Here is a 26,546-nt window from a genome sequence, read left to right on the forward strand (position 1 = left end):
CTGATATATCCCGCCCACTGTGGGAAACCACATCAAAAAAGACATGGAGCTGGGGAGCAGAACAAAAAGAGGCATTTGAGCAGATAAAACAGCGCATAGTTCATTGCACAATTGCCCTTGGATTTTTCTCGGATACTGATAAAACAATCTTGTATACCGACGCCTTCTCAAACGCATTAGGAGCCGTGTTAGTACAAGAAAACAAGGATCGCAATCCGAGAATAATCAGTTTCGCTTCCAAAGCTCTTACGGCCACTGAACGGAAATATGCTCAGAACCAACGAGAAGCCCTCGGCGCAGTATGGGGGGTCGAGCACTTTTCATATTTTCTTCTCGGAAGACAGTTTACGTACAGATGCGCAAGGTGTAGCTTTCATCCTAAACAGGTCACGTGAAGAATCTAAGCGAGCATTGACTCGTGCAGATGGCTGGGCACTCAGATTAAGTCCGTACAACTACGATGTGGAGTACGTGCGCGGAAGGGACAACATAGCGGATCCTTCGTCTAGGTTGTATGACGGTGAAGACGAATCGTTCAACGATGACATCAGTCCGTGGGAAATAGGAGCGTTTGAAGCAAATGCAGTGCACATCATCACCGAAGAGGAAATCAGAATTGCCACGTCGAAAGACAAAGCGCTGCAACTCGTTCTGATAGCCTTAGAAACAGGACAATGGTCAGGCGTTGATTCAAGCTACAGCAAAGTAAAGGACGACCTAACAATCCGCGATGGTATCATTGTAAAAACAGGCTGCGCAGTAATACCAACAGCATTACAGAATAAAGCCCTTAGAGTAGCACACGAGGGACACCCATCTATTGCAAAGATGAAAAGTATTATTAGACAGCGCGTTTGGTGGCCAGGATTGACAACCATGGTGCAAAGGTGGGTAGAATCGTGTGAAACTTGCGCTATAAACGGCAAACCCGAAAAACCCACACCTATGCAACGGATTTTCGCCCCAAAGGTTGTTTGGGAGACTATAGTACTAGACTTTAACGGCCCCTACGTAATGTTTGGTGGTATCTCTATTCTAGTTATTATCGACTGCAGGTCAAGATACCTAATTGCACGGCCCGTGAAGTCTACGAGCTTTGAATGTACCCGAAAAATCCTGGAGGAAGTATTTGAAAAAGAGGGATACCCAAAAAGCATCAAGTCCGACAACGGACCTCCGTTTAATGGCACGGAATATAGGGAATATTGCGCTGCACGAGGAATAGCAACAATATTTTCTACACCGCTATTTACCCAACAAAATGGAATGGTAGAAAGTGCTATGAAGGTTGTTAACAAAGCGATGACTGCCGCCTCATCCAACAAAACAAACTACATCGATGAACTACGCGATGCAGTACACGCGCATAATGCTGGAGCTCATAGCATAACTAAGCTCCCACCCGAGGAAGTCATGTTGGGAAGAAAAATTAAACGAGGCTTATCTCTAATTGACCACCAGCGAACAATGATTAATGACGAGCTCCTTAATGACCGAGACCGGGAGGCGAAACTAAATGGAAAGCACAGGGAAGACTCTCGTCGCGGCGCGCGAAAATGTCTGGTGAAACTAGGGGACACCGTGATTATCCAGCGTCAAACACGAAGCAAAGGGCAGTCGAGATTTTCATCCAACAGATATACGGTGATGGAAGAAAACAACGGAAACTTAGTACTCGAAGGTGCCGATGGCCAAATCATGAAGCGGCACGTATCACAAACGAAAAAAAGTATCCCACTGGTTGAAACCCGAGGATCAGAGATCAACAATTGTTGACAAAGTACCAAAGCCAGCAGCAGAATCTAATATGAACCGTCGAGAACGTGTAAGAAACGCACCAGGATACTTGAAGCAGTACGTACGGTCTGTTGATTGAAAAACATGCACATCAACTTAATTTCGCTTTCCTAAAACTGGAAATTAAATGATTAATACATCAAACTGTTTTATCTGATACCTGTCGCTTTCCTGTTGGTAATAAAAATTTTTATTTAATGTTCAAAATGATAACAAAATTCTTTAAAGTTCATTGTTTATTATTATAATGTTATTCGCGTTATCCTCTTGCCTCTTGTTGACGTTTAAGAATAGGGGCTTGGATCGTTACGCCTATCCGGATTCAACTTTACCTTCCCAGACTACAACAGTGCAGGTGGTAGAATGAGTTAGCAATGGAGTAATTTCTGACAGGTGGGCAAAAGCCTGTTATACACTGAGAAACAAAAATATGCAGAGTTCGCATATTTTCTATTTATGTCTTTTTATTCCATTGTGCATATACTTCAAATATTGTCGCGCTTATAATAAAATCTCACATTGTGGGCGTCTGAAAGGCGCCTCAAATATAGCCGCAGTTGCTCCGCAAGCAGATTTCAGTGGAGCTTTATTTTCTGCCAGCTGTGTGCTTTTGGAAAGCTTCAAGGAAAAAGCTGCCTATAAATTTATATAGGCGGCTGTCACACGCCTATCTCAATTGAGCTTTCATATAATCTCATATCGAGCGATTATCGTGCAAGGCACAATAAGCATTCAATGTGTGGATAGACTAAATACGTTCAATGCATGAAAATTCTCAACAGATGAAAGAGACAAAAATGTATGGTATCAATGACTAAATAAAGTCCTCCGTGTAATAAAGAAAGATTTCAGTTATATTGATGCCTATGTTTTGTTCCAGCATTTCCTTCTTGCTCCTCTTTTTCATTGTAAATAACTCTTCCTTCTGCTTAGTACCGTTGTTTACCAGAAGCAAAAAGAGAGGGAGAAAGGCTAATATAGGAACACATTTGTTGAAAACGTTCGAGTATTTCTTTCTTTTACTGATGAAAGAACGCTTAGCCATTAAATCGACACTAGTCAAGCTAATAGACTTCCTGTCGAGCAGAATGCTAAGAAAACATTTTTTTATTTAATCAATGAAAAAAGCTGAGTTACACATTTTTTAAGGAGAGGGGAGATGTGTAGCACACGCTAACGCTAGTGTAGGATTGACATAACCTCGTACTTATCCTCGGTTCAAAGTCAACAATTGGGAGCATTGCTTCCGCTCGCGCACCAGCGTTAGCATGGGGGATTTTCTAGCAATGCAATCGAATTCTCACAGTTCCTATATTTGTGGTTAAAATTATGAGTCAACGATTTTCGAGTTCGCGAATTGTCGGCGTGAGAAAAAAGCGTCGGCGGCGCGCCGCCGGTTTACCATTCTGCGTCGGCGATTGTTAAAATTTACCGGCAGCGGCGGTGCGGCGGGGCACAGGTCTACTCAGTACTTCATCGCTTGGCAACCTCCCAAGCTTCATTTGTTGCAGGTTCTTCTTCACCGTCTGAATCATTCTTTCCCACGCACCTCCCATGTGAGGTGAGGCTGGGGGAATAAACTTCCAAGATGTTCGCGAGGAAACGATTCCTTCGACAAGCTTATTCTGATCAATTTTCTCAAGCTCGCTTGCTAGTTCCTTGGATGCTCCTCGAAAGTTCATCCCTTGATCGCTGTAAATAGTTATTGGTAGTCCTCGTCTGGCCATAAAACATCTCAGTGCCATGATACACGAATCAGTACTCAACGAATGTGCGAGTTCTATATGGATTGAACGCACAGTAAGGCACGTAATCAACACTCCGTATCTCTTTTCCGTCCTACGCCCTACAGACACTAACATCGGGCCAAAATAGTCTAAGCCGAAGTGTGATAACGGTCTAGCAAATGCTGCTAGTCTTGGTCCTGGAAGAGCTCCCATTGCAGGTGGACTTGGATTGGTACTATCAAGTTTGCAGCGTTGGCAATTGCCGCGTAGTTTTCGATACATTGCGCGAAATCGTGTGCAATGATACGCTTAACGGGATGTTCAGGCAGAAGAATAATTGGGTTTTTTTTATTCTAGGTCAGTGTGCTGACAACCATCGATTCGTCCATGAATTCGCATGACTTTGTTATCATCCAAGCAAGGAGATTCGCGGAGGAGCTTGCTATTTTTGCGAAGCTGTATCTGAGACGTGAAAGATTCATATTCATCTGGATAGCCGGTTATTTTAGCTTGACGGTATAGGTAATTTTGCGTTCGTTTCAGTGCTTCTTGTCGAAGAGGTTGCATCATGCAAGTGTTTCGCGGTTTTGTAGATACGTTTATCGATTTTTCACTTAACATCTCTTTGAATTTATCAACAGCTCGTAACACAAACGCTGTTGTTCGATACAGACGTACCCAGTTTGAGAATTTTTCGAACGATATTATAGGTTCAGAAAGCTTACAGTGAATTAAAAGATGCGGACGTAATTCCTCATTGGTTGTTCCGACAGTAAAAGGCATTTCAGGCCATTCGATCGCTGGTCGATAGAGAAAACCCGGGCCTTTTAACCGCCTACCGTTCGCTGAGACGTCTGGCTCACGATGCCATTTTGTGCCGTCGTCTGCCACGTTTTGTTTTGTGGGTACCCATCGCAATTCGCTCACATCTGTAGTCTTGAGTATCTCACTGAAGTCAGCCAGCACAACAAATTTCTAGAGTCCGTCCAGAAAAACCGCTTGGATATTTCGATTGTAAGTGATTCCCTTATACTAGATGCCAATCTGACTCCAAGCACCGCTGCTTGCAGTTCGGACTTGGGTATTGATCAAACTTTAAGAAAACTGTTGCCGCAAACCCGGACTCGCTCGCATCGACGAATGTATGTAATTGTCAGTCAGGGTTACCATATTCATAGATTTTTCTGTAATGTCACAGATTTTTTTTCACAATTTTTATCACAGATTCTTTTTCACAGATGAAAGATTTTTGATATTTTGAAATTTCACAGATTTTCACAGATTTTTGGAAATATTGTGATTTTTCACAGATTTTTTGGAAATTTGTCACAGATTTTTTTTCCTGTTTTAGTAATCACTGATGGTAAACAAATTAAAGGGTTGTGTACAGAACACGACCACGGTGACATTAAAAATGTAGCTTTTTTCAAGAGCGTGCAAACGAATTTTATCTATCACACATATCGACTCACGTTCTTGTTCACTCGCCTGTTTTCATATGTTACAATTTGCTATATACCCTCCCCATCCAAACATAATTTATTGAAGGTCTTTTAACGGTAATCTATTAATTAATCAAGTATCTCACTAGGTGATTGGCATTATTTGGCTGATCCATCTAGTAAAAATAGGCTGGTCTGTCCAGAAAATATATTCAAAAGAAAAGTTCCGTATTGAGAGCTTTGATGAGGAAGCCCACGCCCGCCAACGGAAATATACAGATTCTCCATGAAATATGAAATTTCATTTTCCATTTAAATTTTCAATAATGTACTAATGTACTTAAGTAACAATCTTAAGTTTAAGTATTTCTTGATCGATTAGTGGTGGAAAAAATGAAATTATTTGATAAATTACATTGTTATGTAACGTTCGCACTACCAGTTAAAACGGGTTTTTATGCTATCTTGGTGACATTTTTCTTGTTGCTCATTATTAATTATTTAAACATAGTGGAATTAAATGGAAGTAAATCTTTGAAACATTATTAAAACGTGTTATAACTCTGTAGTGTAAACATTGTATTATTAAACCAATTCTGCAGCGTTTTATGTTATATAGGTGTTTTATGTGGTAATAGGACTGACATAATTATATCTTCAGTACAGCGGTTTGTTTAATAATTTAAAACAGATTTATTTTAAAATTTAAATTAGTATACCCAACCGTTCTATTTGTTGTATACTTTAAAACGCAATTTGAACTGTGTTTTAAATACATAGGGTAGGACAGATATTCTGAATGGATAAACTGGGAAAACAATTTTAAGTCCAGTAACGCTTAAGACATGGCTTGAATTTGAATCGAAAATGAACACCCGCTTAAACTGCTGCTGGGAAGGTAAGTTCTGTTTTGAAATTTTCCGTTGTGTGCAGTACGAAACAAAAGTGTTTGAAATTAGAAAACAAAAAGTTCTTGCTGGGAATGTGATTATTTCCGATGCAATTACACTCAGATTTTTCACGCAGGGGATACAGGCCGTGTAAATGAAAACCGCGTAAATTAAAAAAAAAACGCGGTGATGAAAACCGCGTAAATTTCAAAATCCGCGTAAAAAAACCTGAGTGTACTCTCCTATATAAAATACTACGCTGCTGAACAGTGCAATAACTACAGAAGCATGTTGTCAGATGCCTTACTGATCAAAAACATACAACCGAAATATGAAACATGAAACCAATAGGCTCTTTACCCTACGCAGCTACAAAGCGCCGTAAACATGGATTAACAAGTTACAACGCACACGCATGCATAAAAATAAATATATTTTTTTCAAACGCAACACTCTTAAGCAGCACACACCGTATTGAATTAAATCCAAACCACCCCGCCCACCCACTTTGCAAATCATTCTGCCGCTGCCGAAAATGCATAGCGTCTACCGCTTATTCGAAGACTCCATATCAAGAAGACTGGTAACTCTGTCCAGAATCCGGAGACAGTAACAGCAACGCCACTTGCGGGTAAAGGTGGTACTTTCCATAGTGATGCAAACACACATATACATTATTACATAAAGCTTCCTCCCTTCTTCCAATAGAGGCGCTGTAACCTTTGTCGCTTCCAGTGTTACGAAATTTCAAAATCAGTTACCTATTTCTGCTTGCATTTACCGAACCAACATTCAGATTCAACGCCTCTCTCATTCATTCACTTTCCAACTGACTGAAATTTCATGCAGAATCGAATGCTTGAGTGTAGAGGAAACATAAATTCATTCACCAACCAAAGCATTCATTTGTTATTATGTCGACAGTTTGAAGGCAGAAGTTAGCATCTTGTACATTTTCGAGCATAAGTGAACTGCGTAATCTATATCTGGTGCACTTTTGATCGATAATCCCTCTCAGAGCCAGCATAGAAAGAAAATTCACTTTGCTTCAGAAACCGAACATGTCCGTACCTGAAAGCGCTGCGTCGGGAGAACGAATGACGATGGAAACGAACCAAAAAATTCATTCATCGCAGCGGGCATGAATTGAATTTCGTTTTCTTTCAAATTCATGCAGCGATGTCAATTTTTTTAAGCTCTGGTCGCTTCTCGTTTGTATGGGGGAAGGAAAGAGATATCAGTCTTCTTGATTTGGAGTCTTCGGCTTATTGTAGTGCCCAGACGCTGCAGCCATGATCTTACCCGTTTGACATGAGAACAAAAACTGATTCAAACGGGTACGCGTCACCTCCATTTATAAACTAACCGTATATGGTTTAGTCACTTAGGTGCGAGTGTGTGCAAATGCCAACGTTATCGAAAATCGATAGCGCTTATTGCATCGCCCGAAGACGATGTTGCTCGTATGGGATAAGAGCAACAACTGATTTAAACGGACATGCGTTGCTTCTATTTATGACTTTTCGTGTTTCATTGAGCAACTAAGCTGCCCTCTTTTGACGGCTGTGTCTGAGAAATCTGCCTCACGACTGGTAATTTTCCCGTTTTTCGTGAACTTTTTAATTTTACCAATTTCCAAAAGTTTACTCTTATTGGGGAGATATTAAATTATTACCAATATTTAAGTTAGGTGTTTCTGAATCGGTTGGTGTATGAATGATTAAAATCCATCTAGTAATATCGGAGTTATAAGCGTGCAAACCTTACATAGTTTCGTTACATGGGAGATAGTTTAGATTTTAGAATGACACCTAGCCCCAGATAGTGGAGTAAGACATTTTTAATGTCAAAAAAATTTTTGGCCGAAACACATTTTCGACAGATGGTAGCACTTTCAGTGAAATAAGCCATTTCTGGTACTAATCTTCATTGATTCGATCATCCCATGCGATTTGAGATCTCCAAACTTCCTGCAGCAGCGTTTTGAGGTAGGGGAATTATGGTTAAAACCGACACCTTAAGCTTAACACTTTTTCTAAGTTGCCACAAAACCAATAAAATTATAATTTTAATGCACAATTCTTCTTCAGAAAATTCTTAATAAGACTTAATTTTTTCAGCGCTTCGAAAAATTAATTTCATTAAAAATTATTGGTTGTAAAACTTGGAAAACAAAGTGACTTTTTGTAGGCACTGCGGGTAAAACCGACACCCTATAGGGGTAAGATCGACACCCCCTTTAATTTATTTTCTCTACACTTTATTAAAATCTTTATCATTATTAAAAATTAGATATATGCGTGATTAATAAAGTGTGAGTATGTATGATGCAAAATATGAGCTTTTTATTGCTTCATCATGTAGTGAGGGGAAGAAAGTTCGAAAGCGTAGTACTATAAATAAGAGTATTTTATGCTATAGGATTATTTATAGATATGAGTATTTCCAAATAATCCTTGCGCACATCATTGCAACCTCCAGTGTCATTTTATTTCGTAAGAGAAGATTTGCAAGCGTTCTACGTTCTGCTAATTGGATTCATTCACTTATAAGTGACACACACATTTCTTAGTAAAACTATCTTTTTCAGATTTGATTTTTCGGACTCTGATTATCAACGATCTATTGGGGTATACATAATATCATTGTCTCATTGTGATAAAGTTCGTTTATGACAAACCAAGAAAACACTAGAAATTCGGTTTGATGAGCTTTTTGGAGAAATAGCAAAAGCTTCGATAGAATTAGATAAACAAAAATTCCAATTTTTGACTTTTAAAGAGACTTATAAGAAATAAACACAATAAAAGTATTTCTGTGTATTTCAGCTATTACTATAGTGTGCTAATAGTGTAATTGAAGTGTCACAAAGATCCCCAGCCTTTTGTAATGAATCGCAAGTAAACACAACCATCTTAACAGTGTGTCGGTTTTACCCTAACCAAAGGGTGTCGGTTTTACCCCAACAGCGCACATTTTTTTATAAAAGCAATTAAAAATATTGAATTTCTCAAACTCGTCTTCAATGCATCTAATTGATCATAGGAAAGGCCGATAATAATAGGTACAGAAAAATGGGGTGATTTGAAAAGCTTTTGTTCGGTTAAAACCTTAAAATCTACCAACGAAATTTTACATCCAGACGAGTATGAACGCTGCTGTCGTATGTTTTGTTTATTTTTCTGATATTCGGCGCACTAACGTAAATCCAATTTTTATTCAAATGCTCTAGATAAACGTACTAATAATAATGCATCATTATGAAATGAATAAAAATTTGATTTCTAGGCAAAGTTGTGGGGTGTCGGTTTTACCCACAGTGTCGGTTTTTCCCACAATTCCCCTACATGAGTGCATGTCCGATCAATCCAAGCGGATTATGCACTATCATCAGCGTTCTGAGAGCTTCTCGATTCGTAGGTGGACGCAAGCCCGTTAGCAACTCGGGATCATGTCTAGCAGAAAGCCGGTAGGTAAAGGTGTCTGTTGTGGTACACCGATACATTCCGAGCACCTTTTCTGTGACTGTTTCAGAACCTAATTGAAAACTTTTCTGTTCAGCGATGCCTTCCCGAAGTGCTTCAATTACACGTGATGAGTTGGAAACCCAATTCCTTATTTCAAACCCGCCTCTGCCGTGAATCCATTTCACGTCTCGTGCGAGCTGTATAGCTTGGTCATCCGTCTCAAGACTCGTTAGCAAGTCATCGACGTAGTGCCGTCGAACAATGGCGTCAACTGCTAAAGGGAACTGCTGCTCATACTTCATCGCATTTAGATTTTTAACGTATTGTGCGCTACTGGGCGAACAACAAGCTCCAAACGTCAAAACGCGCATAATGAAGATGCTCGGCCCATCTTTCGCCTTGTCGTCTTGCCAAAAAAAAACGCTGGCAGTGTTGGTCCTCCTCTTGGACTAGAACCTGGTGGTACATTTCGCGTATGCCCCACAAACGCCCACTCGAAATTCGCGAAACCTATTTAAAACTGCCCAAAAGCGGCGTCAGCTGCTCCGGACCAGTCAGCAATAACGAATTAAGGGATACTCCATGTGCCTTTGTCGCTGCGTCCCAAACGATTCGAATCTTGTTTGGCTTATTAGGATTAATCACCGGAAAGATTGGCAAGTACCACGTTCGCGGTCTAACCGCAGTAAGCTCCTCAGGTGACAACTTCCGAATGTACTGTTTGTCCAGGTAAACTCTAATCTGATTATTTAATACCATGGCCAATGAGTCGTCATTTGTAATTAGTCGCTGTAAGCATTGCCATCTCTTTATTATCCGGAAGCCTCGCGTTATCATACCGCCATAGTAACCCGGTTTCGTATCGGCCTGCTTTAGGGCGCGTTAATTGCTTCAACAGATGTTGTGCCCTTTGATCTTCTGTTGACAGCAGATTCGTGGTTAATTTCATTACACCAATACTATGCAACGAAAAATATTCCCTCATGGATTTATGCAATTCGTCATCTGCTATGCAGTAACAATGACGGGCTCTAATTGAATGAAGGTTCACGAATAGACTTGTTGAATGGTTTTGGTTGCAGCTTCCATAAACTGTCCAACCCAGCCTTGTTTTAATTGCTACTGGCTCGTTTGCGGCTCCTTCACGTCCTTTAAGCGCATTACCAAGCTTAGTGTGGTCAAGCCCAATCAGTATGCGTGGGATGGCATGATAATACGTTTCTATTGGTAACCCTTTAAGATGCGCATACTTTTGCTCTAGCTCTTTCATGATCACCGTTTGGTGTGACAACTTTAGCTCTCCCACTGCACGTACGCAGGAAAGATGGTATTTGTTTTGGTGATAATTACCCAAGCAGCACTTGCAACATGTTCTAGAAAAACAATAAAAGTTATATGTTGCATTACAATGACAACAGAATTGCAAAAAACATGACTGTTGCATGTGTGAAACACAGCTGCTGCACGTTACACCTTAGTTATTTATTTGTAGTGCTAATGTTTTCTGAAACAATCAACTTTGACACATATTATTGATGATTTTTGCAACGTGTTTGTGGCTCTACTGCACAGCTAAAACAATTTTGTTGCAAGCATCATCGCGAAAACTGGAGATGACATAATTATTCAACTTGTCAGCAAATTTGATTCTGGATACACTTATAAAACTTTTACTCAACTTCAGTTTGTAACATAGTAGAAATAAAAACAACTGTCATATTTATTGATAGAATGAATTCTTTCTCGGTAAAAGTTGCTGACGAACAGTTAATATTTTAGTTAGATTTTTTGATCGGAACCCAAAATTTTTATCAATAATATGCTTCAATTTTTTGATTACTCTCGAAAAAAGCATATTTGAACACAGTGCTTTGCGTACGATAAATAATTAACAAAATAAGTATAAAATTTATTGAGTTTACATCAACGTTATTTTAAGGCCCTTTAAAAATATCAAAGTATTTTCAAAAATTACTCGATTCATTTTTATTGGTTATACATTTTCACCCACATTACTGATATTGTCATATTTGAATGTGAACACAATATTTATGCTTTGTTTGTATAACAATTTCATGAAACACATTAAGTTTCATTTCCTTTCGACAAAGTTGTTTTCAAAGCAATCCCTAGCATTATTGCAACAATCTTTGTTGTTATTAAGATTCTTGGTACTTCATTCGGAACAAATAAACATGTTGCCTATAAGCTCCCTTGCGCTTTTTTAATTGCATAACAGTTGAATAACGATTGGTGCAGTAATATTTTCACAAATTAATGTTTGACATTGGTGTTGTAAAAGCAGCTTATCAACATACCGTGTTGCTTGGGTAATTGCAGAGTTGTCCAAATTAACCACCAGAGATTTTTCCTCAACTCGACGAGTCCCTCCTGTCCATTTGAGACAGAGCGGTTTGTGCTGACCGTTGAGCTGTAGCTGACGTGCTAATCCTTCTTCGATAAGTGTTAACTCTGATCCATCATCTAAAATGCGTATGTTTGAATCTCAGTATTTGGACCGTATAAGGCAACTGGAACTATTTGAAAAAGAATTTCGTTGGATTGTGTTTGGTGAAAGTAACAGTTTCGTTCCATTTGAAACTGCTGAGTCAACAGTGCTGCTGCCGGACGATACACAGTTACAAAACTTCAAAATACACACTAATTGGCTGTATATAAAAAGTGATGATTTGTATGTGTATTGGTAAATACACACACAAATTTGAAACAGAGAATAGAGGCATCTGGCGCTGTAACGTGGGCGTTAGAAAATTGTCAATCAATTTTCATTATTAGCGAAAATTTCAGGGTAAAATATGTGTTATCTCAAGAGGATTTTCTCTGCTAACTCGTACACAATTAGTAATGTATGCGTTGAATAATATAGTTGAACAACTAATTTCTAGTTCCGAGCAGTGATTTCATCGTAAGAGGGACACTTAGTAGAACAGCGCCGCCTAAACATATTAAAACAGGACGGGAAGCTTATATTTTAATATCAGCTAGATATGTGACGATTTCCATGTAACCGCTCTCGCCCACGACTTGATCGTTGTTGTTATTAATAGATGCTATGATAGGTGATAAGTAATACAGGACAACCGAAAATACTACAATATATAATTATATTATATTGGATAGCTAGTGGGTGTAAGAATAACAAAACACACCCTACAAATAGAAAATTAGTTGACATGACATTGTATACCAATAGGGAAACCGAAAACAAAAAACAACAAAATAAATAAAAAAGTACTTCCTGTGGTCTCTCCGATGCAATGAGTAGATTCTGCTTTATCTCTAGAGTGAAAGAGCGTAGATAAACGCCACTCAATTGACGAATTTATTGCCACCCACTCGCACTCGCACTCCTGGTGATATCCTCACAACACGAGATGTATTGAGGTAACATTTCATTTTTGATTGTCATATTATACAACCACCTCACGACTCTAAAACATTAAACGCACTCGCGAACATATCACTGACTGCTTGTGTGCGATAAAACATTACAGCCAGTGATGTACCGATGTGAAAAATTGCATCTTCCCGGGTTTTTATTTTTGGGTTTTAACCGGGTTTTTTCCCAAATCATTTTAACCTGGACGAAATATGGGTTTTTTTCGTTTTATCGAATGTATGGTGTTCATTTAACGTTTTTAACCTTTCGGCAGTCGCGCTAGTGCACTGAGTACACGCTACTCTGAAAATCTAGCGAAATCGTCTTAGGGTACCAGCGGCTGCTCGTTCAGTGGGACATTTGCGCGGAGGGTTGAAGAATTTTGCATTTACTTTGTAGAACCCACTCCAGACATCTTAGCATGTAAAAATCGAATATAACATCTTGAGCATGAGAATCGCTTAGAATATTCTCACATTTCCATTTTCATTTCAAGCATGTTCTGTTCCTGCGACTTTAATTTCGGTCCTTTCCATATTTAAACTTATTTCATATAATACTGCGAACAATAGTCATTGTTACGATAACTAGTGAAAATTAGAATAATCGTGTGATGACCAAACTACTTTTATTCTGCTTATTACTCATTTTAGGGGTTGCTATACTTTTAGCGAAATGAGGTAGGTATTCACACAAAATTTGGAAAATACCCATTTAGTTCGGTGAAAAGTAAAAGTAATATGCAGAAAGCGAGTGGCCTTGACATTCGTCATTAGTATGAACCGTAATCGGAACTCTCACAAATCTCAATCCGAATTATTTCGGCATCAACTACATCAGCAACAGTAGAAAAAAATTTTAGTACGTTTAGGTCGATTCACAGTAAGAAACACAATCGACTTAGCCCAAAACGTGTTGAAAAGTTTTATCACTTATTTAACCACAATATTTGTAAAGAAATGTTGGATCACCGCTATAGCAATGATTCAATCAAGGAAAACCATTCAGAATTCATATACATGCAAAACTTAATGACAATAATTCTCATAAATAAAATGAAAATGTTTGGATAGCAATACATTAATGTTCAATTACTAAAAAATCACAAAATTGCAAAAAACCCAATCTTCCCGCGAACAAACCGTTTTAACCGGGGAAAAACCTTGGGTTTTTTCCCCAAAATTATAAAAACCCGATTTGGTACATCACTGTGCACAGCCCTCCAGCTTGTGTGCAAGGTTTTAATTCAAAGTTGCACGCTATCAGTAAAGCACAACCGGTTCAAGTGGTTAACTCACGCTAGGGATGATCCATAAATGACGTATCATTTTTTGAGTGATTTTCAACACCCCCCTCCCCCCTCGTGGCATTTCGTCACAAACCTCTAAATACCCCTCCTGATAATTACGTAGCTTGACGGTAACTCTGCCCCCCCATGACACCGAATTTTTTTTTAAAAATTCTATTCTATTCCCCTTTAAAAAAAGCTACGTAGCATGACATGACCCCCTACCCCCCTGTCGTCACACATCATCACAAAATACAAAAGACCCCCCCCCCATATAATGCTACGTCATTTATGGATGAACCCCTACTACTATTTGTTTACTCCAAATTCACTGTTTTCACTTTTTCATCTTTTTCGCCAAAAGGGCAATTTTCACGTAACTATTTAGCACCTCACACCGAGAGTTGACGGGCAGTTACGTTGGATACGCGTGCACTATCACTATCACTGAAGCTTTTATTCGCTGTACAGACCAAAACTAACGACGCACAGTGGCGTAACTATATCAAGTCCATGGCCAAAATTATTTCACATGTTTTTAAGCTTTTTTTATACGATAACAAGTGATGAAAAATGGTTTTTCATGGTTTTAGACAATTTATGACCAAAAGATGAAAATATTAAACCTCCTTGCAGTGTGTTGCATCAAGCCGAAAACAAACGATTTCCACGAGCATTACTATTTTTCAATGTGAACGTGTTTTTAGAGTAATCTATCAGTTTGAGGAAGCTTCGCATTGAGATTTAGTCTGTTTCAACTGTTTTCATAAACTAAAACATTTTTTGTCAAGTTCATGTGTTTATTTTTCTTTTCTGGTTTTCTTGTAGTAGAAAAAATATTCAAGTTATTGTAAATTGGGTAATAGAAATCTATCCAAGTGATTATCGTATTCAATCTGGATTATTCACGTTAATACTTGGAATCTGGAGGCATGAAATTGGAATGAGAAGATTGCATAATTTGTTTGATGCTTCGCTTACGTTTCGAAAGTAACTTGTGTATGTCACGTTTCATATAGCAAGGTTAGTGGAAGTTATATTTCACACTCTTTTATATGACTATCGTGGTTATAATAGCTCAATTTGGTTAATGGAAGCAATCTAACAAAAAATAATATGGGGAACTCAATCAAATCATTCTTGTCATATAAGCTTAAGCTTGTGCGACCACCCCTGGCCGCTACTCCGTTATCGATCTGGACTAGCAGAAGTTTCACAGGGAATAAGTAGATAATTATGGTTGGGAGTAGCGAAACATCTTTCAATGTGCAACTCCTGGTTATCCTAAATTGTTTATTGATCAATACCGGCGCCGGCCAGACCCCAACGTAGATCGCGGGAGGAAAGTGAAGGAATGGTTAGTCCGATACTTGTTTTTGCTAGAGGCCGCACTACTGCGCACTCCACAAGTATCACGGGAGGAGGATATTTGTTAATAAGTATAGAAGTTGGATACAACTTCTTCTTCACCGACTCCTGAGAGGTGACTTCAATTCTGGACTAGATATCGATCCACTCAATCACCGGCGCCGTCTCAAATTATTCTTTTCATACAAGATCTTTTAAATAGCCCCAATACATTTTCAAACAGCTGTAAAAAACCGAATGGGATTAATTGGGAATGTTTTCTTCGTGGAACAGTGAGAGGACACTCCAAATAATCTTCTCCTTTTATTAGATTTACCCGACATTACTTACGACATATACATCATTACTGAAAGTTGGCTCAGCAGTAACACTCTTTCCAAACAAATATTTCCTGAGTCATATTCCGTTTTCCGTCATGATCGTTCGGTTTTAAACAGCAGAAAGCGATCTGGTGGAGGTGTTCTTCTGGCCGCTCGCATGAAATATAAAATTCGTTTGTTATCACCACCCGATTGTTCTGGTGTTGAGCAATTGTGGGTCTCGCTCACTCTTAACAGCTTCACACTATACATATGTGTGATTTATATTCCTCATGATCGTGTGAACGACATTTCTCTCATTGAGCAGCATTTGAATTTGCTCAATTGGATAACTGCACAGACGACTCTGAACGACCGAATCGTAATCATAGGAGATTTCAACTTCAGTGGCATTAACTGGATTCGCACTAATACATCCTTTCTATATCCAAATCCATCTCGTGCATTATTCAGCTACTCGACGCTTGCAGCACCGCTGGGTTTGTTCAATTATGCGACATCGCCAATGATAACAGTCGCATCAGAGTCCTGAAAGAGCTCATTCCAATTGATGTGAGACAGAAATTGGTTCATTTGTTGAAAATCAGTCTTGCGATAGGAATAGGTCAACTTTTCGGTGGTATCTTCGAATGTACATGGTACACATTTCCGGTTGAACCAAAGTAAAGCGGGATAGTGCTGGCACGATTTAACAAGAGGGGCTGGGGCACGACCGACGACGAAGTGATCGGAAAATTCCTGGCTTCCAAAGCAGAGATCTATCTCTGCTTTGGAAGCCAGGAATTTTCCGATCACTTTGTCGTCGGTCGTGCCCCAGCCCCTCTTGTTAAATCGTGCCAGCACTATCCCACTTTACTTTGGTTCATCCGGAAATGTGTACCATGTACATTCGAAGATACCACCGAAAAGTTGACCTATTCCTATCGCAAGACTGATTTTCAACAAATGAACCAATTTCTGTCTCACATCAATTGGAATGAGCTCTTTCAGGACTCTGATGTACACACCGCGGCTGAAACTGTTTCGAACATACTCATTTATGCCATCGACCAGTTCACCCCCAAAAAACTTAATCGGGGTATTGAATATCCTCCATGGTCAAATCGCGCTCTTAAAGAGTTTAAAACAGCCAAAAGGTCCGCTTTAAAAAAGTTTTGCAAGTACCGGACAAGCCTATTAAAAATCATTATGTCTCTTTGAACAATCGTTACAAGAGGCCTAATAAGTCACTCTTCAACACGTACCAACATCGCATTCAGGGTAGCCTTCGCAGCAATCCTAAAAGATTCTGGAATTACGTTAATGAACAGAGGCGTGAATCAGGGTTGCCCTCCTCTATGTCGCTGGATGGCTTGAAAGCTAATTCATTGTCGGATATATGTGAATTATTTCGCAAGCAATTCTGCAGTGTATTCTCTAATTAAAGTCTCAGTGATCTACAAATCTCCGCCGCAGCTGATAATGTTCCCTCAAGAGCTAATGTTGGGCCTCATTACACGATATCGTCCGAAATTGTGCAACAAAGTTTGTGGAAAACTGAAGTCTTCAACTTCTCCCGGACCTGACGGAATCCCGTCATTAATCATCAAAAAATGTTCGTCAGCGCTTTGCCTACTTCTATCTAATGTTTTTAACATGTCAGCTCCTGAGTATTTCTCACCATTTGGAAATCATCCTACGTTTTTCCAGTTTATAAAAAAGGATCTAAACGCGAAGTTTCAAATTATCGGGGAATCGCTTGTCTATGTGCACTTTCGAAACTGTTTGAGCTAATCGTTCTAGAGTTTTTGACACATTGTTGTTCCAGTTACATTTCAGAAACTCAGCACGGCTTCGTCCCCAAGCGATCTGCTTGCACAAATCTAGTAGCTTACACCTCGTTCATCGCTCGGTCACTACAGAATCGATTCCAAGTAGACGCAAGTTACACCGACTTTTCGGCCGCCTTCGATAGAATCAACCATCAAATTGCAATTTCTAAATTAAAACGACTAGGATTCTGCGGTTTAGAGTGGTTCAAATCTTATTTGATCGGCCGTAAAATATCTGTTAAAATTGGGAATCATATATCTCCATTCTTTGACGTTACGTCCGGCGTACTTCAAGAGAGTCACTTGGGGTCTTATATTTTCCTTTTATACCTAAACGATTTGGATTTATTGATTGAGTGCTTCAAGGCTGCAGACGAATACAATTTATTCTACGTAGCTAAAAATCACTCCGATGCTTTGCTTCTGCAATCTCAGTTAGACACGTTCACTAATTGGTGCACAACTAACAGGATGGATTTAAATGCTTCTAAATGCTCAGTGATTACGTTTGCTCGAAAACATGCCGTCATAAATTTTGATTATAAGATACATGAAACTTCGTTGAGAAAGGAAACAACAGTTAAAGATTTAGGGGTTCTTCTCGATTCCAAGCTTACTTTTAAGGACCACATTGCTTTTATTTCATCAAAGGCGTCACGAAGTTTAGGATTTATTTTTAGAGTTACTAAGCATTTCACTAACGTGCAGTGTTTAAAATCGTTGTACTGCTCGCTGGTTTGTTCTACACTTGAGTATGGTGCAGTCGTTTGGGCTCCTTTTTACCAGAACAGCATTCAACGCATCGAATCCATTCAGCGTAAATTTGTGCGCTTTGCACTGCGTCACCTACCTTGGAGCGACCCTCGTAACCTTCCTTCCTAACAAAAAATATAATGGGGGACTCAATCAAATCATTCTTGTCATATAAGCTTGAGCTTGTGCGACCACCCCTGGCCGCTACTCCGTTATCGATCTGGACTAGCTGAAGTTGCACAAATGTGTACCATGTACATTCGAAGATACCACCGAAAAGTTGACCTATTCCTATCGCAAGACTGATTTTCAACAAATGAACCAATTTCTGTCTCACATCAATTGGAATGAGCTCTTTCAGGACTCTGATGTACACACCGCGGCTGAAACTGTTTCGAACATACTCATTTATGCCATCGACCAGTTCACCCCCAAAAAACTTAATCGGGGTATTGAATATCCTCCATGGTCAAATCGCGCTCTTAAACAGTTTAAAACAGCCAAAAGGTCCGCTTTAAAAAAGTTTTGCAAGTACCGGACAAGCCTATTAAAAATCATTATGTCTCTTTGAACAATCGTTACAAGAGGCCTAATAAGTCACTCTTCAACACGTACCAACATCGCATTCAGGGTAGCCTTCGCAGCAATCCTAAAAGATTCTGGAATTACGTTAATGAACAGAGGCGTGAATCAGGGTTGCCCTCCTCTATGTCGCTGGATGGCTTGAAAGCTAATTCATTGTCGGATATATGTGAATTATTTCGCAAGCAATTCTGCAGTGTATTCTCTAATTAAAGTCTCAGTGATCTACAAATCTCCGCCGCAGCTGATAATGTTCCCTCAAGAGCTAATGTTGGGCCTCATTACACGATATCGTCCGAAATTGTGCAACAAAGTTTGTGGAAAACTGAAGTCTTCAACTTCTCCCGGACCTGACGGAATCCCGTCATTAATCATCAAAAAATGTTCGTCAGCGCTTTGCCTACTTCTATCTAATGTTTTTAACATGTCAGCTCCTGAGTATTTCTCACCATTTGGAAATCATCCTACGTTTTTCCAGTTTATAAAAAAGGATCTAAACGCGAAGTTTCAAATTATCGGGGAATCGCTTGTCTATGTGCACTTTCGGAACTGTTTGAGCTAATCGTTCTAGAGTTTTTGACACATTGTTGTTCCAGTTACATTTCAGAAACTCAGCACGGCTTCGTCCCCAAGCGATCTGCTTGCACAAATCTAGTAGCTTACACCTCGTTCATCGCTCGGTCACTACAGAATCGATTCCAAGTAGACGCAAGTTACACCGACTTTTCGGCCGCCTTCGATAGAATCAACCATCAAATTGCAATTTCTAAATTAAAACGACTAGGATTCTGCGGTTTAGAGTGGTTCAAATCTTATTTGATCGGCCGTAAAATATCTGTTAAAATTGGGAATCATATATCTCCATTCTTTGACGTTACGTCCGGCGTACTTCAAGAGAGTCACTTGGGGTCTTATATTTTCCTTTTATACCTAAACGATTTGGATTTATTGATTGAGTGCTTCAAGGCTGCAGACGAATACAATTTATTCTACGTAGCTAAAAATCACTCCGATGCTTTGCTTCTGCAATCTCAGTTAGACACGTTCACTAATTGGTGCACAACTAACAGGATGGATTTAAATGCTTCTAAATGCTCAGTGATTACGTTTGCTCGAAAACATGCCGTCATAAATTTTGATTATAAGATACATGAAACTTCGTTGAGAAAGGAAACAACAGTTAAAGATTTAGGGGTTCTTCTCGATTCCAAGCTTACTTTTAAGGACCACATTGCTTTTATTTCATCAAAGGCGTCACGAAGTTTAGGATTTATTTTTAGAGTTACTAAGCATTTCACTAACGTGCAGTGTTTAAAATCGTTGTACTGCTCGCTGGTTTGTTCTACACTTGAGTATGGTGCAGTCGTTTGGGCTCCTTTTTACCAGAACAGCATTCAACGCATCGAATCCATTCAGCGTAAATTTGTGCGCTTTGCACTGCGTCACCTACCTTGGAGCGACCCTCGTAACCTTCCTTCCTAACAAAAAATATAATGGGGGACTCAATCAAATCATTCTTGTCATATAAGCTTGAGCTTGTGCGACCACCCCTGGCCGCTACTCCGTTATCGATCTGGACTAGCTGAAGTTTCACAGGGAATAAGTAGATAATTATGGTTGGGAGTAGCGAAACATCTTTCATTGTGCAACTCCTGGTTATCCTAAATTGTTTATTGATCAATACCGACGCCGGCCAGGCCCCAACGTAGATCGCGGGAGGAAAGTGAAGGAATGGTTAGTCCGATACTTGCTTTTGTTAGAGGCCGCACTACTGCGCACTCCACAAGTATGACGGGAGGAGGATATTTGTTAATAAGTATAGAAGTTGGATACTACTTCTTCTTCACCGACTCCTGAGAGGTGACTTCACTTCTGGACTAGATATCGATCCACTCAATCACCGGCGCCGTCTCAAATTATTCTTTTCATATAAGATCTTTTAAATAGCCCCAATACTGATTTTTAATTGTATTCTCTTAAATGTGAACAAAAACACGACATTTTCAAACAGCTGTAAAAAACCGAATGGGATTAATTGGGAATGTTTCCTTCGTGGAACAGTGAGAGGACACTCCAAATAATCTTCTCCTTTTATTAGATTTACCCGATATTACTTACGACATATACATCTTTACTGAAAGTTGGTTCAGCAGTAACACTCTTTCCAAACAAATATCCCGTATTCCGTTTTCCGTCATGATCGTTCGGTTTTAAACAGCAGAAAGCGATCTGGTGGAGTTTGTTATCACCCCCCGATTGTTCTGGTGTTGAGCAATTGTGGGTCTCGCTCACTCTTAACAGCTTCACACTATACATATGTGTGATTTATATTCCTAACGATCGTGTGAACGACATTTCTCTCATTGAGCAGCATTTGAATTTGCTCAATTGGATAACTGCTCAGACGACTCTGAACGACCGAATCGTAATCATAGGAGATTTCAACTTCAGTGGCATTAACTGGATTCGCACTAATACATCCTTTCTGTATCCAAATCCATCTCGTGCATTATTCAGCTACTCGACGCTTGCAGCACCGCTGGGTTTGTTCAATTATGCGACATCGCCAATGATAACAGTCGCATGTTAGATCTCTGCTTTGCAAGCCAGGAATTTTCCGATCACTTCGTCGTCGGCCGTGCCCCAGCCCCTCTTGTTAAATCGTGCCAGCACCATCCCGCTTCACTTGGGTTCATCCGGAAATGTGTACCATGTACATTCGAAGATACCACCGAAAAGTTGACCTATTCCTATCGCAAGACTGATTTTCAACAAATGACCAATTTCTGTCTCACATCAATTGGAATAAGCTCTTTCAGGACTCTGATGTACACACCGCGGCTGAAACTGTTTCGAACATACTCATTTATGCCATCGACCAGTTCACCCCCAAAAAACTCAATCGGGGTATTGAATATCCTCCATGGTCAAATCGTGCTCTTAAAGAGTTTAAAACAGCCAAAAGGTCCGCTTTAAAAAAGTTTTGCAAGTACCGGACAAGCCTATTAAAAATCATTATGTCTCTTTGAACCATCGTTACAAAAGGCTTAATAAGTCACTCTTCAACACGTGCCAACATCGCATTCAGGGTAGCCTTCGCAGCAATCCTAAAAGATTCTGGAATTACGTTAATGAACAGAGGCGTGAATCAGGGTTGCCCTCCTCTATGTCGCTGGATGGCTTGGAAGCTAATTCATTGTCGGATATATGTAAATTATTTCGCAAACAATTCAGCAGTGTATTCTCTAATTAAAGTCTCAGTGATCTACAAATCTCCGCCGCAGCTGATAATGTTCCCTCAAGAGCTAATGTTGGACCTCATTACACGATATCGTCCGAAATTGTGCAACAAAGTGTGTGGAAAACTGAAGTCTTCAACTTCTCCCGGACCTGACGGAATCCCGTCATTAATCATCAAAAAATGTTCGTCAGCGCTTTGCCTACTTCTATCTAATGTTTTTAACATGTCATTGAGCTCTGGAGTATTTCTCACCATTTGGAAATCGTCCTACGTTTTTTCAGTTTATAAAAAAGGATCTAAACGGGAAGTTTCAAATTATCGGGGAATCGCTTGTCTATGTGCACTTTCGAAACTGTTTGAGCTAATCGTTCTAGAGTTTTTGACACATTGTTGTTCCAGTTACATTTCAGAAACTCAGCACGGCTTCATCCCCAAGCGATCTACTTGCACAAATCTAGTAGCTTACACCTCGTTCATCGCTCGGTCACTACAGAATCGATTCCAAGTAGACGCAATTTACACCGACTTTTCGGCCGCCTTCGATAGAATCAACCATCAAATTGCAATTTCTAAATTAAAACGACTAGGATTCTGCGGTAACGTTTTAGAGTGGTTCAAATCTTATTTGATCGGCCGTAAAATATCTGTTAAAATTGGGAATCATATATCTCCATTCTTTGACGTTACGTCCGGCGTACCTCAAGGGAGTCACTTGGGGCCTTATATTTTCCTTTTATACCTAAACGATTTGGATTTATTGATTGAGTGCTCCAAGGTGTCTTATGGAAACGATTACAAATTATTCTACGCAGTTAAAAATCACTCCGATGCTTTGTTTTTGCAATCTCAGTTAGACACGTTCACTAATTGGTGCACAACTAACAGGATGGATTTAAATGCTTCTAAATGCTCAGTGATTACGTTTGCTCGAAAACATGCTGTCATAAATTTTTAATATAAGATACATGAAACTTCGTTGAGAAAGGAAACAACAGTTAAAGATTTAGGGGTTCTTCTCGATTCCAAGCTTACTTTTAAGGACCACATTGCTTTTATTTCATCAAAGGCGTCACGAAGTTTAGGATTTATTTTTAGAGTTACTAAGCATTTCACTAACGTGCAGTGTTTAAAATCGTACTGCTCGCTGTTTCGTTCTACACTTGAGTATGGTGCAGTCGTTTGGGCTCCTTTTTACCAGAACAGCATTCAACGCATCGAATCCATTCAGCGTAAATTTGTGCGCTTTGCACTGCGTCACCTACCTTGGAACGAGCCTCATAACCTTCCTAGTAACGAAGATCGTTGCAATCTCATTGGCCTCGAAACGCTGTCTTTGCGTCGCGATGTAGCCAAAGCGTCTTTTGTTTCCGACTTGTTACTGTCTCGCATTGACTGTTCTGTTTTGCTCCGTCTTCTCAACATCGACATTCGTCGACGTAGTCTTCGTTCCTACTCTTTTGTTCGACTTCCCGTGTCCCGTACTAATTATGGTAAGAATGAACCCGTCAATAGTTTGTGTAGAGTCTTTAATCAATGTTATAACGTGTTTGATTTCAATTTGTCTCGCTCTGCTCTTAAAAAATTGTTTTTGCGCGTCCTTTCTCGTACTTAATAGAGCTAGCCTAATATCTTTATAAATGTTATGAATGTACTGTATTAGTAAACCAGTGTTTAAGAAGCGTTAAATTTAAGCAGTGTTTTAGTGTTAATTTTTGTATCATTTGGTTTTGTCAACTGTTGGGTCGTCAAATGGTGGGATAACAAAATTCTCACAAGTTTCCTATCTCATGCCTCCACGCGAGTCTAAGTCTATTGATGACATTTGGTCCTTAGACCGGCGACGACTGGGTGCTATCAGCCTTCTGCCGATAGTAGCAGAATGAGAGGGTGCGAACAGATCTAGTCGAGAAAACATTGCCGTAAAAATTAATAGTTGATCGGAAATTAGCCCCAATACGACTAATCTGACTAGTATCGATGATCACGGGTCAATACGTATTGAAAATTCGCCGCGTCTGTTTTTATGAACCTAATTTCAAGCTCCGTTATTGCTAACAAGCCCGTGCATCAGGTTAACAATCCTTTATATTTCCCTTCAGTGTTCGTTATTATCGCTCGTATACTTGTATTCCACAAACAATCCGATATGGAAAATAAGAAATACTTTCCTTGATTTATAACATCTCGCGCTATTTTTGCCTGTATAATGTGTTATCAATCGGTAGTTTTCAAGCCAATAAATATATCGGGGAGAAGAAGTAACAATTTCTGTCTAAATACTGTTTCAATAAATAGTGATCCGGCCCATTACGCAGATAAGTTTAGCTTACCTAGGCAATACTCCCACGGTCGGCTTCAAATTGCTTTTGTCTAGGGAACATAGAATACTCTCGGTAGCCGGCTGCCCAGAGTTTAAAAAGAACGAAAAACTAAACAAGATCTTTTCTTTTTCGAGTCATCGTGCACTCGAAGACTAACTAAACAACTACCTAATAAAATATGCTTTATAGGTCGCATCGCTTGCTTGGAGCGAATCCTAGACCTGATACCCTTCCAAACTACCAACTCCGCGACACCTATGGAAGAGTCTGATGAATCGTCGTCCTTCCGTTAAGTAGGTGGAGCATCAACACTTCCTGTCTACCTTATCCTTTATCCTTCCCCGTGAACGATGAAGATGGGGGCGGCCGGCAATGATGGCTATCATGCTGTTGAGGTTTTAATGTGGGTATGATTGGTATGAATTCCTACTTACCATTTCCTAAGCAACTCTTATTAGATAATCAGCAGTCAAACATGATGAAGTCAGTGTGCAATCCGCCAAAATCATCGTCACAACGCAACGCAACGCAACGCATTTGGTTTTGTCAACTGTTGGGATTTTGAAAAGATGGAGGTTTTGTGCCTCCCGCGGGCTTTTCCCTCTCAATAAAGGAATAAAGCGACATTGCCCGACAAGGCACTTTTTCTACTAACGAATATGTGGAAAATTGGAAAATGTGGGCACTTTTATAAAACCTACCCAAAAATGACAAAGAAAAGCTAAAATTGACCTCAATTGATTGTAGTTGCTGGAGTTTGCTATGAAAAGCACGATTTTGATTTATATATTGACTTTGGGTAATTAGTTTTTGAGCAATCTAAAAAATTTAGGGATAATGGGTTTCAAACTAATAAAATGTGTAAAAAAAACACTGATTTCAAATAATTTCATACAAAAATATCAAACGAAAACGCTTTTCTTTTTAAGCAAAACGATAGAGTATGTTTCGAAGAACAATTTAAGCTGAAAATATGGACAAATAAACAAAAACAATATTTTTTCTATTTTGGGCAGAATTTGAAGTTAGTTACGCCTCTGTGCGACGCTGAATCCCTCTGGTCTTTATCCAGAGGGATTCCGCGTCTTTAACCAAAACCATAAAACACGCGGCGCACAGAAGAGTAACTGGGATCCTGGCCAAAATATGAACAAAAATAGACAATAACTCGTGTTTGGAACAATTTGGCATCTATCCACATACCAGTGCAGAGGTCAATTTACTATATCCTTTCGAATACTAGTAATTTCGGAGTGATCTTTGCAAATACATTTGTTTTTCCAGTTGCAATAACAGTTGATCAGTGGAAAAGGGGAGAGAAAAGGGACACATGTGCATATTTTCATAGAGATTCATTTTAAAAATTATAGTATTTAGCCCTGCAGTATTTCGGTGTACCTCAAATTACAAAAAAAATCAATATTTTCAAATCGCTTGGAATTAGTAGATCGGACAAGATCGGAAGAGTTCGAATGTTTTTCGGATAGCTGGAATCTAGTTTTGTAATACTGCTTCAGCAACTTTGCCGGATCTTGCCGTATAATGTAACTTTTTAATAATTCAAGTTTGGAATAAAATATTCCAAAAACGCATATTTTAAAGTTGGTGCAATGCACTGCAACACTACTATTTTCAGTCGGTTTTAGCCTAAAGTTATACAAATGGCTGTGTTCAACTGCATTTGTAATAATATTGTCTTACTTAATACAGTCATCATCACTAGAAAGCGATATTGCTGGATATATAATTCAAAATTATTAAAAAAACCCCTTAAAATATCACCATTTTTCATCCATGCAAAAAATCTTTAACAATTTTTGACATACTCCTAATTTTGCCAAGTTATTCAGCAGGTTTTTAGGTATATAAAAAGATATAACGAAGGAGAATATTTAAAATATTTTGGTTATTGGCCAGGCATTTGTTCTAGTTACACCTCTGTGCGGCGGGAAAAATATATGCCGGGTGGCTGAGACCGAGCTAGATAGCACTGAATTGCACACAATGCACGTAGCTTGAATCTAAATGAACCGTTTGCCTCAAGTGCTCAGATCGAACTCAAATGGTCGCTGTTGTGTTATACGCCATTTTGGGGTAAACTGAGTTAGATATGCCATTTTACTAAATTTTAAAATTTCT

The 26,546-nt window shown here is 39.3% G+C and overlaps 1 protein-coding gene across 3 annotated transcripts in view; it reads right to left on the minus strand.

Moving 5' to 3' along the window:
- LOC131688618 (ionotropic receptor 25a) overlaps positions 1 to 26,546 on the minus strand; it is an 800,747-nt gene that overhangs the window by 233,188 nt on the left and 541,013 nt on the right. The window lies entirely within an intron of this gene.

Source organism: Topomyia yanbarensis, chromosome 3 (assembly GCF_030247195.1).
Source record: "Topomyia yanbarensis strain Yona2022 chromosome 3, ASM3024719v1, whole genome shotgun sequence".
Classification (NCBI taxonomy): Eukaryota; Metazoa; Arthropoda; class Insecta; order Diptera; family Culicidae; genus Topomyia; species Topomyia yanbarensis.